The sequence below is a fragment of the Vicugna pacos genome, chromosome 8, assembly GCF_048564905.1.
Source record: "Vicugna pacos chromosome 8, VicPac4, whole genome shotgun sequence".
Taxonomy (NCBI): domain Eukaryota; kingdom Metazoa; phylum Chordata; class Mammalia; order Artiodactyla; family Camelidae; genus Vicugna; species Vicugna pacos.
Genome location: NC_132994.1, coordinates 30042107 through 30058976, shown reverse-complemented (window position 1 = coordinate 30058976; position 16870 = coordinate 30042107). Strand labels below are relative to the sequence as shown.

The 16870-nt window shown below is 35.6% G+C and overlaps 1 long non-coding RNA gene across 1 annotated transcript in view; it reads left to right on the top strand.

The window, feature by feature from the left end:
* Positions 1–15454, top strand: part of LOC140697677 (uncharacterized) — a 201815-nt gene extending 186361 nt beyond the window's left edge. The window contains exons 4-5 of the long non-coding RNA XR_012074883.1: positions 9869–9969; positions 14456–15454. This is a non-coding gene — a long non-coding RNA (uncharacterized lncRNA). The remainder of the gene's footprint in view (positions 1–9868; positions 9970–14455) is intronic.
* Positions 15455–16870: the final 1416 nt, after the last annotated feature.

The following is a 16870-nucleotide window of genomic DNA, read 5'->3' as shown; positions in this document are numbered from 1 at the left end:
ATGAGCCAATTAAATAATGATGGTAACAATTTTTCTATTCAGTCTATCATATATTGGTTGACTACATAGAGAAAAGAAGAGTTCTTGTCTGGAGTACAAATCCTTTGATTGCAAGTAACCTATTTAACCTGAGCTAACATAAACAAATGAGGGAATTTATTGGAGAGCCAGAGCATCTTGTCTTCCAGAGAAGCAGATGTGAAAGAGATTAGATGTTAAGCAAAAGCCATCGGGAGGGTTCCCTCCCCCCTGCCCCCCAAGTTTCACTTTCTGCTCAAAGTCTTTATTTGATACCCAAATTGTGAACTCTTTTCTCAAGGAGAAAATGAGCTTCCCTCGAAGTATGTGTCAGTTACATTGGAAGTATTAAATGGAAACCTAAGGCTTCATCACCAGCCAGCCATGACCACCACCATGCTTTGGCCCTCTTGCTCTAGCTTCTTGGATCCCATGCAGGAGGAGAGCTGCCACTGCCTGCGTCCTGTGCAGCTCCTTGGGTGGATGCATGGCAGTTTTGCTTGTGCTCAGAGTCTTACAGGACCTCTTAGGAATAATTCCTTAGCATAAATACCCAGAATTTTATGTTTCTTGAGGAAATCTTACTTCATTGTTTGGCTCTCATCTTGAAATCAAATAAGCTCAAAATAAGTCCAAACCAAAAAAAAAAAAAAGTCCAAACCAATCAGAAGCCATCTCATCCCTTTAGGAGTGAGACTCCTTTCACTTCTCTAGGCTCTACACACTCCGCCTATCAAACGCCTGCAACTTTTCTCATTTATAAAAGAAAGATCTGGTGAGCAGAAACTAGAGGAGGCAGGTGCATAAAAGCTCATAAGGTGCAGATCCTTGCTTGACCAACCAAAATGCATGGTTAGGATGTGAAAAAAAAAAAATCTGTTAACCTCTTGCAACACTTTATTTTTACATAATGATCACAGTAGATTTGTCTTCCAGTTTAGGTGATGTGATGCGTTAGCTGTATGTCTCCTCTCCTAGACAGGAGTGTCCTTGCCCTCAGCCAGCATCGCTTGCTCCTTAAACTCAATTTGGCAGGATGGGCAGTGGTGTGAGTCCTGGCTTCGCTGACTCTCAGGATGGGACTGATAGTTGCCTCAAGCAGAGTGCCTTATTTGTATGTTTCCATTAGTGCTAGGATATGCTCTGTAGATTAATTCTAATCAGTGATCTAGATAAGAGAGTATATTTGATCATTAATTTGCTCTTCCTCTAGCTGATAGGTTCTTAAATTGTTTGACTATGATGACGTAGATTTCTGACCCCTAGAAATTCAGGTCGGACAGAACTTGGACTTCTTGCGAACGTTTACCAAGGCCTCTGACTCACTACCCTAATCATTCTGTGGCCTACTTTGAATAAGAAACGGAAGGAGATTTTAAAAAATTGACAATTTTAATGGCCTGAGCTGAGCTAAATTATGTTCAAAAAAACAAAAAAACATACTATTATTCCTTTCCACTTTCTCTTTAAAACTGCTTTGTAAACTACTCTTTTTCTCTTCCCTTGAATAAAATGTTAGGCAGGTACCACAGCTTTTCTCACCATTTGTACATAATAAAAAGTCCTCCAGGCACTTTCCTTCCAAGAGTGCTCTTTCTGCCCGGGGTCAATATCAAAATGCAAAACATGTTTGTTGCAAGTTACATCTTTTCTCTGTCTCTCTAATTTACTCTAGGAAGTCTGCAGTGGGGTAAGTGAGCGTGGGAGACTTCTGCTCTACTTCTCAGTCGTGGTTTTGTATTTCTTCTTCTGTAGCTCACTGTGGTTTCTGGCCTCTCTAGGGTTGGAAGAATAAGGGAAAGGACATATGGCCACATATATGCAGCCATGTTCAGGTGCCAGTGCTTGACAGACGTTTAAAGTTCAGCCTTTTGCAGAACATTTGTGATATTTTCTTAGAGATTTCCCCAGGGGCTATTCAATTGAGAAATGCTTGTGGTATGGGCCAGGAACCTGTGAGGCCAGCTCTCAGGTTCTGAGAGCTGTGACTTCCAAGATAGAACACCACACTGTTGTTCTTGTTTGTACTTCACTATGTGAAGCTCTCTCTGTTGGAGCGTCTTACCTCCCCACCCCCAGGTGGGGATCTTTGGCAAAGTCTTTTATGAATTGGCTTTTAGCATGGGTTCTTGCCCTTGTTATCTGAGGAAGAGCAGGGTGTTCCCGATGTATCTGTTTCTCTTGGATTGGCTGTCACAGGTAAGTGGTCACTGTCTCCCAGACTTGAGTCATACTTCAGTCAGTTGTAGCTTCAGACTTGGGGGGACACATAACAAACTCTCCAAGTGGTGCTCTGACACCACTTTCTGATGAAGAAGGAAGCAACTGTTTTTTCTGTTATAGGGGAGAAGGCAAATATTAGTAATTCTATATATTTTTAAGAGGAACCATACATATACATACATACAGTCTTTAACCATAAGCCACAAATGCTTAGGCTGTTTAGATAGGCCATGGGCTGATGACAGCGAAGTCAGTTTTAGGCAGCTCTTTGTGAAAGTCCTGTATCAGTGGTGTAGCAGGTCTAGTGGCCTCACTAAGGGGATGTGAGGTCAACCTGGCATCCTTAGTATTCTGCTCAACCTCTGAATTATCAGCTGAAACTGATCGAGTTTCATTTTAGCAAGCAGTCATATATTATCATTACACGTAAGAAGCAAATAATGGAAGAAAATACAATAATATCAGTGAGAGGAAATTAAAAAATGAGATTTTAGATGATGCAATAAAAAGAAAGACGAGGTACAGGAAAGAGATCATAGGGAGATGGCCTAAATAACAAAAAAATTCTGTAGCATAAAGGCAAAAAGTATGGTTGGTTAAGTCAAACCCATCATTATTAATTATTTACAAGGTATAGGAGATAGTACAAATGAAATTGTTCAATTTTAATATTTTACTACGATTATATTTTTAATGTTTTGAAATTCTAAAGCAAAGGAGTGAAAGCTGAAATATAATTTAAAATGTTTTTAAGAAAGTTAAAGATGATTACAATATAAAAAAAGATTTCTTCAAAAAAAGAGGCTAGCACGTTTTTAAAGAGAAATTGTCAAAGCATTTTTGGATCTCTTCTGATGTCTAAATGCAGTTAGATGTGACTTGAGTCTGATAAAAGTAGAGGATAAACAAGTACGATGTTGTGGTTTCCTATCTTCCAAGTTACAACATTCTTGAAAAATTGTTTTGGTAAAACATTATTTTCAATGACTGAAATATTACAAACCATTATTATCAACATGTTTATTAGCACCTTTCATCAACTGTTGAAAGCTTGAACACATTTTTTGAAAATGAAATAATCCACATAATAGGTAATTTTTGGTTGTCTCAACACAAATATCAAGGCTTATGGATCAGCAATCTGATACAACAAATGGATCGTGGAGGAGAAACTGTGTTAATAAATAGGAAGTAATGATGTAGCTTCATGTTGAAGGATTAAGCAGATAGAAATACCCCATTGCTGTGTGTTTATATTTTGACATCAGTAGGTCTAATCATGTTCTTTAATTGAAAAGACAGACTTATTTCCATTAATTCTTTCAAATTTGCATACGTGCTTAGAGTCAGTCGTCCTCAATATGAAGGAGTGATGATCACCAAAATGCACAGCTCAAGCTCGACAATTATTTCAGTAAGTGAAATTTGCAGTAAGTGAAATTTGTACAATTTGAAGCATCTGGCACTGGTATTGTTTTGTTTTGGAAATTGTGGAAAAGACCTTTGTTAAAAATGCAGTTGAATACTGTATAGCACAGGGAAATATACATAAAATCTTATGGTAGCTCACAGAGAAAAAAATGTGACAATGAGTATGTATATGTCCATGTATGACTGAAAAATTGTGCTGACCACTGGAATTTGACACAACATTGTAAAGTGATTATAAATCAATAAAAAATGTTAAAAAATGCAATTGAACCCAAGGGCAGGTGTTTTTAAAATTAAAAGTGTGTAGTCCACTTGAATAATCTGAATAATAAAGTATCAAAGTGTTAAATACTATAAAATATAATTATTGGAAAATTACTATGGAAGAACTTTGAAGAATGGCAAAAAAATATAGAAGACAGTTGACATTCAAATAACCCTTAATTTTCATAATTGAAGAAGATGGAGGCTGCAAAGTTGTAAGGGTAATATAAATTTTGAGAAACCCAAATGAAGAATTATAAATAGAAAGATCACAAACACCCAGAAATACAAGCTAGAGTAGTAGTCGGGTAGTAGAAGACAACACTCAAGAAAAAGCTGCCCTGTGGGGAAAGGATGTTGCTCAATTGTAAGAGCACATGCTTAGCACGCATGAGGTCCTGTGTTCAATCCCCAGTATCTCCTCTGAAAATAAAAAGATACATGAACGTAATTACATTCCCTCCCCCCAAAATAAATAAAAATAAAATATTAAAAGCCCCCTCAGTATAAATTCATTTGTTTTTCTGATAAGGTTGCTAATATTATATATTACTGCAAGCAATTTGTGTCTGTATTTTACTAAGCTATTTTCCAAAGGCTTACACAATATTCTTGAAGACAAGATGAAAAAGAATAATTTAGAGTTTCTTTCTTTATATTCAGAAGTAGCTGGCATATTGTGTTTATCAATCTCTAGTTATCTAATGGTGTTATTTGGGAATTGCAATGTATCTGTCCTGTTGTTTCAATCTTAAAACAACAATTGATACAAACACATGACTTTGTGAATAAACAAAAGTTCAAAGAATTGGAATTTGATGAAAGAATGAGAAATACAAAATTTCTGACAATTTTGAACAATGGTCAGACACAACTAGAAGCAATTTAATAATTTCCCTTATATTAGAAGATAATAATCAAAATCAAAACTGGAGATTAGGAATCTCAACACTGTAGGTGATTTTTCTTTAATTTTGCCCTAAAATTCCAAAGTTAATAAAGTAGATGTTGCAGTATATAAAATGAAAGAGCCACATGTAGATTATTTTAAGAGTCCCTTTTTAAAAAATGTACTTTTTACAAATCTTTTTTGAGTATACTTATTTTATAATGTTCTGCATTTTAATGAAGGATGAGACATAAGTAATAAGGAAATCAAATGATTTTAAATGAAGAATTGTTATTAAGTCCAATTTAAATTATTTTAAAAGATATAAGCAAATGCCTTTTAGACTTGTAGAGTTTCTTAGGCCATTCAGAATATTTACAAGAGAATAAAAGAATATGTGGATCATTCTGATATTTAAAGGAGACTATGAAAAGAAAAACATAATTATCCTTGTGGGTTGAAAAGATTATCAGAAATGCTAAAGTGCTGATATTGTAAAACTCATTTAACCAATATATGCTCTCTTTCTTTTATCATAATGAAGCTATCTAACTACCTGCAGGGGATGTTATAAAGATTAATTACTTCATTTTTGCAAGAGTTCATAAAGTTTAATAATATTAAATAAAAGGACAAATGAAAATTGAGGTAGGAGCTATTAAACACTGTTACCAACCCACTCATTATTATTACTTATAAGGGTGAATGTCAGCATTTCATTTGCAACATCTCTTAAAGAATGTACAGTCAGAAAACATGGTGACATTTTATTAAAATGTTTAAGAAACTACTATATACTTTCTATGTACAAAAAGTTTATAAAGCTTTTACTTAAACCTTGACAAACTCCACTTTTTTTTTTTTGAACACTGACCTTTCTTCTTATTCATAATGATGTACTCTCTATCTTTTTCTGGCTCTATGACCCTTTTTCGTTATCTCTCCTTCATTGATTTCCTTAAAACAAAAATATTTCTCAGGGTTCTAACATTGTAAATTTATCATAGAATGTATGCATTCTTTACGATCTGTCAGCTATCATCCTTATTTGACTGATTTCAAAATCTCTATTGTAGGCCTTAAATATCTTTTTCATTTCAGATACAAAATCCCAAATAAGTAAACAGTTCCAAACAGACTTAACTCTATGGGGACCTCAAAATCAACATATTCCCAATAGAACTGCTTATTTTACATCTAGAATCTGTCCTTTCTAAGGACTGAATCCATACATCCATTAGAGCACCGCTCTATGTGGAGCCATAGTACGGGGTTGTAGCACTCATTCTTCAGTGACTGTATGATATTTATAAGTCACTTATTTCTTCTGGGCTTTAGTCTCCTTAACTGAAAATAGGGCATGATTAAAAGTTGTTCTAAGAATCAAATGAGTAATATGTGTGAAGTGTTTTGAATGATGCATAAATCATAGTAAGCATTTTAACGTGTTCATTATATTATTGCTTCTCTTCTTTGATAAGAAATCAAATACTTGCCTCTTGAGTCACTAAGACCCGAAAACATCCTAGCCAACTTGACTTCTCAATTCACTAAGTTACTTAAAACAAAACAAAATGACAACAGAAACCCTTTATTTCCATATTACTTGTTAGCCAAGACAATGACAGTCTCCAGCTCATCTCATGCTTTTATCGTGTTCTTACATCAGGAATTCTCTTCATACTCTTAATTCTGCTGGTAAACCCTGGTTATCCTTTAAACCAAGAAGTCAATTACTTTGTAAATACTTTATCTTCTATCCTGCACCCCTGACACACAAGATTTATTGCTCCCCTTCATGCATTACTGCTTGCTTGCTTGCTTGCCTTATTTATTTATTTATTTATTTATTTATTTATTTATTTATATCAGTTAATGCATGATTTATTCATCTATTTTCTACTATATTTGATGACATGCTCTAGAAGGACATAGACCAAAAACTTATCATTGAATATACAGAATAGTGTTCAGTACATATTGTTTAGGAAATATTGTTAAATTTCAATACTTAAACTCTTCACAATGCTATTTTTGACTTTTCATAATATCACCTTAACAGATCATTCTAGCTTTATCTTCTATTACCTCTTCTTAACTGAGAAAAACAAAACAAAACAAAACAGAAAGAGACAGTCTATTTATTGTTCCTATGAAACATTTTTAGCATATTAGCATAAGTTGTTACATAATATACATTGTTGTTCCCATATTGGGACATCTGTCACAATCTGCCTGAGTTGGACTTGCTAATTTGGAGTAGACAGACAGATAAATTGTGGCTTTAAAAGGACCAAAGATGCGTCCTTCTTTGGCTGAAAAATGTTATTCGCATTGAGTTAATCAGTGTAAACTACTAAAAATAGCTTTAATCTGAGGTTTATAGCATTCCATTTCCTATAAATAAGCATTCAAAGCTAAGGACAATCCCATGTTAGAAGTATGTGTGTGTGTGTGTTTGTACACACATGTGCACATACGTGTGCAAGCTTCCTCAGTAAGAAACATAGAAAGGCTTTGAAATTAAGTAACTTTACTGAATGATAATTGATATGCTCAACAAAGGACGTATTTTTGTTAAAGACACTTCTTTTATAGTCAAAGGCAGCCCTGGTATAATCTTGGTGAAACCTGAACTCTGTGTATACAACTATAAAATACCTTTCTTCAGTCTGCTCAGCTCTAGAAGGATGCTGATGTTTCCCTTCAGGCTTCTCTGAATCATTAAACTGAATCATTCATGAAATATAACTGGCAAACTTGAATTAAAATCTTGAGCCTGAAGAGACAACCAGGTTTATTATCTTAGTTTCTTCCTCCTACCTACTAGCCTCTCAGTACATCTGATTCAGGACTGTGCTTCAGAAATATTGCAAATTATTCCCATTTTCAGTAAATGTAAGTGAATGGGTATTTTGTTCTAAGCCAAGAGATATCCCAGAGAAAATAGCTGTGAATGGGAAAGCTAAGTTCCTGCTGCAATGAATGTGTGTGTTAGCTGGAGGAAATAGGAATTGAACACATAAACACACAAAAAACTTTGTGATTACATTGTGATAAATGTTATAAAGGAACAGATGGAGTGGTACAAGACTATAACAAGTGGCTCTGATACCTAATGAGAAGTGATATTTACAGTGATGAGTATCATGGAGAAATTGAGGCTTATGCTGTAACCTGAAAAATTAGTAAGAGTTGGCCATGCGAAGTGGGCAGTATACTCCAAGCAGGAAAATCAGCATGTTTACAAACTTTCTGCAGTGCCAGGTGATACTAAATATAGTTCACCTCTATTTTATTGTTATAGTTTAATGTACATAATAGGATCTATTCTCCATTATTTATGGAAGTGGTAAATATACAAAATAAGTAACAGCCCAGTACATGAAGGTCCTAGGGTTTCTTTTCAATGTTTGTATGGTTTGCTAGAGTTCAGATGGAAGAATCTAAAAATCTTATTTGAGTAGCTAGCATAAGATAGAAAGTCCCTGGTAAGAACTTACCAGTAAACTAGTAGAATAGAATATTTGGCTCATGTTGATTTGAAATATGGTGAATCACTAAGCACAAGTGTATTAACAATGATTCACTCCTACAAGTTTTTCTGGACTCGGAATCAATCTCTCAGATTGATTTACTCATAACAACTTGCATATATCTGTGGAAACAGTGATAACAATTGTGAAGCTGCAGATTCTGCCCTGGTTGGCATAGGTCTGTCCTTATTTTTCTACCCCAAGACATCTCAAAATGTAACTCACTAAGGCAAGGAGTACGTATTGTGGGGAGGAATATCGGGAGGGTGTGTAAAGAAAGAACCTTTGAATCAGACATTTCTGGTTCATATCACATCTTCATTTCTATAAATTATGGCAAATCATTTAATTCCTGTGTGTTTCATTTCCCTTTTATTTAAAAAGCAGCTGATAATATCTCTGGCAGCTCCTAGATGTAATACTGTTATGGCCTTTGACAAGTTAGTTGTTTTTGACTATTAGGACCCATTGTCTCAGTGATCATAGTGCTTCTGGTGTCCTGAAGTAATAAACACATACTGCAAGGACAGAATTTCATATTTTATTAGTTAAAATATGGTCTGGGAATCTGTTCAGTGCTGGTAATAGCACAAATTTTAAAAATTCACAAGTCTATTACAAGCCCAAATTTTCCACTTCTCGTCCTAAATTTTTCTACCTCTAGATAAAACCATAATTACCAGTATTAATTCTCTGATTGGGTAAAAGAAAGCTGAAATGGGCAGTGTATTTACTTGCATCCTTTCCCTTTGTCTTGGGAGGCATTCTCTTACAGTATCTTCCTAAAAATAAAAACAACAACAACAAAAAATAACACCTTTGATATATATTATATTTGTCATTTAAAACTTAATGAAACAACTCTTATGAAAGAATCAAGAGTAGTTTAGATATCTTCATTTACTTTTTTCCCTAGATCCAGCATTAATAAGTGATTAAGCCAAGACCCCAAATTATTTAGATTCTGTAGAATCAAGAGAAAGTGCAAACTAGTGGTTGTCATCACTGAATCTTCTCAATAAGTAAATAAATACAAAGATAAGTATAAGATTACATATTGTAGAATGGGATGGAACTAAACTGTTGCTAAATCCTGAAGACCTATGACTTTTAATCCAAGAATTTAAATTAGAAGTGCAGATTACTTTTTCAGTTCAGATGAAGCAATTCTGGTACAAGTAACCTGAGCATTTGAACTTAGTTTTCTCATCTGCAACATGTGAGATACAATCTATATCTATATACCTCTATAACTGTATTTATATCTGTATCTGTATCATCTCTATATACCTAATAGGGTTTGGGCATTTATGTATGTGTAGACTCAGAAATGGAATAATGGATATAAACGTATATACTGGAATACAATGAAGATTTTCTCTTGGTCATTTTCAGTTCTTGCTTATTTAAAGTGTCCTGAAATATAAATATATTCTCTCTGGTATTTGTTCAGTTATCATCTTGAGGTTCAACTGCATTGAAGTTCTACTAACTTTCTCTATTTTAGGTCATTCATAGTTGAGCTAATACACAAGTAATACTGTCAAATCGGACTCACATGGATCAGAGATTTCACCTAATATCAGGCTTCAATCATTACTGTCAAGGGTAAGAAAAATCAAAAGTTCTAAAGTAGAGAGTTCTGGGACATCAAGGGTGGCTCCTTGGAGCCTGGCTTTCTGACTGTATATGTACTTCTACTCCAGAGTAATAGACGTGAGCCACAGGTAAGGCTCATACTGTCGTCTCCCACTGTGGGAGCATTTCCATTTTGAACCATCTCCATTTTTAACCCTAGAATCGTACAGCTCTCCGGGGAAACCTGCTTCATTGATCCTGAGTACTATCTACTATAGCGAAGTCTTAGAGATATATCTTACTAATGGCAATTCAGAGGTAGGGTCTCTCCCTCCTAGCAAATAGCCCTGGTCTATTTTCCCAGAGGTCCAGTTGACAAAAAGATTGTACCAAGTTACCTGCTTATTTTCTCCCTCCTGGGGACATTCCCATAAAAGTAGTGACTGAATCCCAGATAAGAAACTTTTAACTTCTTCCTGGCAGTAGTTAACAATCATTTTTCATTCTCATTCTGTTTCTTATTTTTCTCTGAATTTTGTATAAATTGACCATGACTGTTATGCAGCTGAATGTTTCTACTTATTGCAATACTATATCTGCTTCTGATATAAATTAAATATTGCTATTTTAGTTTTCTCTTCAAGTTTTTTTCAGGTATCATTCTCTTTACTTCTATGAAGGAACCATCTTTTTTTTCTCCCACTTTCTTGAAGAGTCTTATATAGTCTATATTAAATTTCCTAGAACTTATAAAACAGGTGTTACTTTCTCCTTTTTTCCACCCTTCTCTTCCTTGAATATGTCCTCTTCCAAGCAAATATTTCATCCTCTTCCGTGTTGCATTATTGCTTTTTAATTGTTTTCAGAATTTTTATACAGGCTCCATAATATTTTATTTTCTTGTTAATTATATTTTATACTTTATTATTTTCCACATTAGTTGATACATATAGTTTTAAGCGGCAAACAATTCACTGGTATCTCTCTTTCTATGCCCAGTTCTATCCAAAAAGGTAAAAACTTGTCACTGATTTTGATATTTATCCTCCAGCTTTTTAAATTATATACTTGTTCATCTATCTAAATATATATTTGCTATCTTACTATGTTTCATTTTATATTCATTATTTCTATTTTAATTATTCTTCTATTTATTATTACTTTGGTTTATTAATTCAGTTAGTCTGTCCAATATAATGTCTCTTTTAGGGAGACCTTTCTTAGATAGATTGTGTAGCCTGAGTATCTAAACTCATGCCTATCATATTTTCTACCTGAATTTAAAAGCTTTTATCTGTCTTTTGAGCTTGAAGTGAACTTTCTTGTACTTCTCAAGTTTTAGTAACCCCCATCAACACCTTTATTGTGATGTTCTAAAATGTCTCTGGTTTATGGTAAATAAATGTTTCCTAGAGTGGCAGCTACTGAGATTCTGCAGGCTAGCTGTTTTCTTGGGCATCTACTCCAGGAGAATATTTACTAAGATGGAATTGCTTATTGCAGGTTCTGATTGTCAGATGAAGCTCAGAGCTGCAGGCTCCTTGTCACGGTTCCTTTCTAGTTGTGGGCTCTCCCTCTGAGTATAAGACCTTCTCCATTGACTTCCTCTGTCTTGAGGAGGCTAACTCAGTGAGGAAGCTCTGCTACTGCATCCATGTTTCTTGTGACTGTGGCTCTACTTTCTAGGATATAAAAAGGACTAATTGCTTTACCTGCATTATTGTGCTTATTCCACCAACCTGTCCATAAGGTGGATACTTTTCTGGTGATCTGAATTTATAGATAAGAAAACTTGAGTTTAAAAAGTTGAACTGCCTAATTCATTCTGCAAGCAGCAGAGCCTCCCCTTGAGTCTCAAACTGCCTCCTTACAGCGGTCTGAAATGCGGGTGTTCTCATGGTTTGGTGGTGGGGTCATAGGCCTGACTCTATGTGCTGGGATGGGGGTGTGGGAGTGCGTTTCTATGACTTAGATGTTGGTTTATTCCTCATCTACTCTGACAGCAAACCTTGCTCTGCAGGCTTTCTGCTTATTGTCGTCACTTTCTTTTATTTTTTTTTTACTTTATTATTTATTTTATTGTTATAGTCATTTTACAATGTTGTGTCAATTTCCAGTGTAGAGCACAATTTTTCAGTTATACATGAACATACTTATATTCATTGTCACATTCTTTTTCGCTGTGAGCTACCACAAGATCTTGTATATATTTCCCTGTTCTATACAGTATAATCTTGTTTATTCTGCATATGCCTGTCAGTATCTACAAATTTCAAACTCTCAGTCTGTCCCTTCCCACCCTTCTCCCCCTTTGCAACCACAAGTTTGTATTCTATGTCTATGAGTCTGTTTCTGTTTTGTATTTATGTTCACTTTCTTTTTTTTAGAGTCCCTATATGAGCGATCTCATATGGTATTTTTCTTTCTCTTTCTGGCTTACTTCACTTAGAATGACATTCACCAGGGACATCCATGTTGTTGCAAATGGCATGTTGTCATTTTTATGGCTGAATAGTATTCCATTGTATAAATATACCACTTCTTCTTTATCCAGTCATCTGTTGATGGACATTTAGGCTGTTTCCATGTCCTGGCTATTGTAAATAGTGCTGCTGTGAACATCAGGGTGCAGGTGTCTTTTTGAACTAGGGTTCCTTCTGGATATATGCCCAGGAGCGGGATTCCTGGGTCATATGGTAAGTCTATTCCTAGTCTTGAGAAATCTCCATACTGTTTTCCACAGTGTCTGCACCAACCTGCATTCCCACCAGCAGTGTAGGAGGGTTCCCTTTTCTCCACAGCCTCTCCAGCTTTTATCATTTGTGGACTTTTGAATGATGGCCATTCTGATTGGTGTAGTTTTGATTTGCATTTCGTCGTCACTTTCTTAATGAAAACATCTTCACAACACTTGCTGTTTGCTGCTTCTTATCCTACATACCTGGGGTGATATTCACACTTGCAAATGTGGGCTCAGAATATGATTTTCCTAAGGTGCTTTAGCCTTACTTCCCAGGCACTTTTTCACTGGAGTGAAAACTAATAGTTCATCCCATGTCTCTTCCAATCTGGCCCTCTATGCATTCTAACAACCAAATAATGAGTGTTTCTGTCAGATGAGAATATTCCTATAAAAAATATTCCTAGTTCTCTATGTTATTGAAGATGTGTTCCTATTTGGATGCATCATTGATCATGTCATGGGTATCTTCCAATGGTTGAAGCAGACAAGTTTGCATACCACTCTTTTTAATCCATTGACTACCTGATACTTGTTCACTAGGACTGATCACAGTGGAGCAAAAGGGCAAATAGACTTGTCTGATTTTGCCACCATACTTACCTCTTTTCCTCATAATTTTCAAACAAACATACTTTAGTCAAACTGGCTACTTTTTTCCTGTTATGGTGAATATGACTCAGTGCTTTTGTCATTTGTCATTATTGTTCCCCTAGTTTTTAACATCTTCATCTTTGAATTTATCCTAACTCATCCACAGCCTCCAGTTTGTCACATATATATATTTTTATAAAGACTTCACTAGTTACTCTTATTTACACAGACCTTTTCTTTCTGATAATAACTGTCATTTTAATTTTTTTTCACCCTCTAGGTTTTTGTAGGAACTTCAAAACAATAGACATTTAATTGTGCCTTTTTGTGTTTGTTAGTTGGGTCTCTCTATATTATATGATCACTAAGAAGGAACCATACCTCTCACAGTTTGTCTCTATCTGACATGATCTTGCTTTCCTCCCTGACTGCACATTAGAATCATCAGAGGGCTGTGGGAGAGCAGGCATGGAGGGTTAAAATCACTTATACCTGGGGTCTACCCAAGATTTGTTAAATTAAAATCAGGAATAAAAATTGTCTTCCATTCTCAATTGATTCTAACGTGTAGCCAAGTGTGAGAACCCCTGCCCTAGTGTTATATTGAGAATTTGACAGTGTTTAGTATACACGTGACTAAACATGCATCAAAGAACATCCAAGGAAATTTCCAAAGAAGAAAGTTTTAGACTTCCATGTGGATAAATGAGGCATAAACTGTGAATTGTAAAGGGTAGTTGATTGAAGCAGAAGTAATGGTTTAGAGATAACTGATAGAAGAGGGGTAATCCTGGAGACATTCAAGTTTTTCAAGTTAAAGAACTAAAATTGAATCGGGTTCTATAAGCATATGTAAGCAGGTACAAAACCATAGATGCAAAAAAAAAATTCAGACTGTCAATTTGGACTCATCTGAGAAAGGAAAAAGGAAATACAGCAAGTTGAAGAGTAAAAGGTGGAAGTGTCACAGTAGGGGAAAAGCTCTTTGATAATGATTATATGAAAATAATAAAATGAAATGAAGGTTGTAAAATGAAAAGTCTATTTAAGATAGCCGCAGGCATCTTCCCCTTCTTGGAGGATGGGGTGTTTAGGATGTTGGAGGGAGTTAAATGTAGCTTAAATAATTGTAGCTGAAGGAAGAATTGTAGCCTGATCTTACTCTCTTTGATGAGTTGACAGGTCCGGCCCCTGGTAAGCAACAGCATAAAGAATTTAAAAAGCAAACTTGCCCAAGAGGATCAGGAAATCAAGAAGGAGACTTGCTCTGACTTCATGCATGTAGGATACCAGACTAAAGTGAAAGATTAATTTGAGATTTCCACCAGAAAGATGCAACAGGACTTTTTATATCCTTCCTGAGTTGTTCAGGACTAGTTCAGGCCCTGCTGGAGTTGTGCCTGGCCTGCCTGCTCAGGGAGAGAGAAAAATAAAAGTGCGTATTTGTTTAAAGTTAGTGTACTTGCTGGTAAGCACGTCAAAGTACAGTGCATGTGAAGGGGCCATGATACAGCAAACTTAAATAAGAAAAGGCCTTGGAAAACAATATAGGTTAAAGAGTAATACATTATCCTTTCCCTCACTGCAGCCAATTCTGTTTCATAGTTACATCTCACTTGTAGACCTAGGGATAAGCAAGTGTGATTCTATATGTTTAGTGATATTCGGAGTTTGCACAGATAAGAAAGGAAGACTTAAGCTGTCAGAGATTGATAAAGATGTGCGATAATGTATGTAGTTACTGAGTAAATGTGAATAAATATTTATATGTCTTAATTTGCACCCATACAAACCTTGAGAAGTTTTAGGTAAATTTTGAAATCTGATTACAGCAACTGAAAACTAGCATTCTCATTTTATATGTGAAGACTCTTGAGTATATTGACTTACAAGAAAACAGGACCTAAAGCTGCTTAGAGAAATCTTACAACAATCTCCAGTTTTCAGAACATTTTTTGGTTTGGAGTATCAGAAAACAAAGCTATAAATTAGTAAGTAAAATTTTTAAGCGCCCTTGTTTTAAACGTCTTAACAAAGACTGAAATATGAGTTGCCTAGTCCCCTGGTAACTTAAGCATTATTCTTTGACTTCAGTGGCATATTAGTAGTTGCCAAATTTTAAAACTCTGATAGAGGAAATGCATATATATAAAATATATAAAATATACAAACATACTTACTTTTCACTTTTCCTGTTCCTGGGCAACCATCCATTTCTGGAAGAATAAAAAGATTTTTTTCCCTTGTCAATGTAATCTGTTGTTGATATTCATTTTCATTACATCTGCAACACACTGATCGTCTCCACTGCGTAGCCTTAACTAAGGAACACACCTTAGGGAAGGAAAAAGGCATTAAAAATATCTACACATCTGCTTTCAGCCTCTCCATTATTACCAAGAATGTTCTAAATCACCTTGTGTCTGATGGCATTAAATCAGGGACAAGAGGCAAAGGAGGCCGTGTCAGCCGGCTGAGAATGCATCCACTGTACTGTCTGGTCGGTTTATACTCTGTCACTTCCCATTTAAAGGGCACTAAATGGAACAGTTTTTATCTAGGACAAGTTTGTAAAAGTAATTCCACTTTTTTTGTTTTCTTGTCTGCAACAGCAATTAGTTTATAATAACAAGCGGTATCATTTTTTTTAAGTGTCTGACTTTTTGTTGTTGAATTCATTTCATTGTATTTACTCCATTCTCACTTCATTTTCAGCCTTTTAGAAAACACAATATAAAGCTGAGAAGATTAAAAAATCTCTCAGCCTAAGGTTTTTAGACTTTAGATTCCTAATATGGTTTCAAAGTACCGGAGATATATATATAGAGAGATACACACACACACACACACACACACACACACACACACACACACACACACACACACACACACACACACACACACACACACACACAGACACACACACACACACACACACACACACACACACTTAAGCTTAGGAGAGTTTACTAATGTTTTCTGAAATTTTTATGTGTTCATATTTCAAAAGGAATGCATGTTTGTTGTAGAGAATGTAGACAATACATAAAATATATGGAAGAAAAAGAGCACCCCAAAGCCAAGCATCCTGAAATAATCACTGCTCATTGTTTCAAGTATAGCTTTTCAGTGTTCTGTGTGTGTGCACGTGTACATGCATGTGCATGTGTGTACGTGTGTGTGTGTGTATGTGTGTGTGTGTGTGTGTGTGTGTGTGTGTGTGTGTGTGTGTGTGTGTGAATAATGGGCTAGCCAGGAGAGGGTGACCACACAGAAATCTGAACAGGGAAGGCTTACTATAAAGACTCGTTACCTATTTATAGGAAATTATCTACTAAGGGGTAATAAAAGAGAACTCCAAAGGACAGGCTAGAGCTGAGGGAGAGTAATGAGGGGAACCATAAACTTGCAAGTGGGCCCCCTTTTCCAAAGATGGGATTCAAATTCCATTGGAAAAGGCAGGGCGGCCATCTACTAGATGGTGAAGAAGCTGTTTGGGCTACCCTGGAATGGAGCTGGTCCCCAGATAGTCTTGCCACCAAGACTAGGGTCGTACTAAAAGGTGAGCACCACTGAGTGGCCTGGGATTTCTGGCTA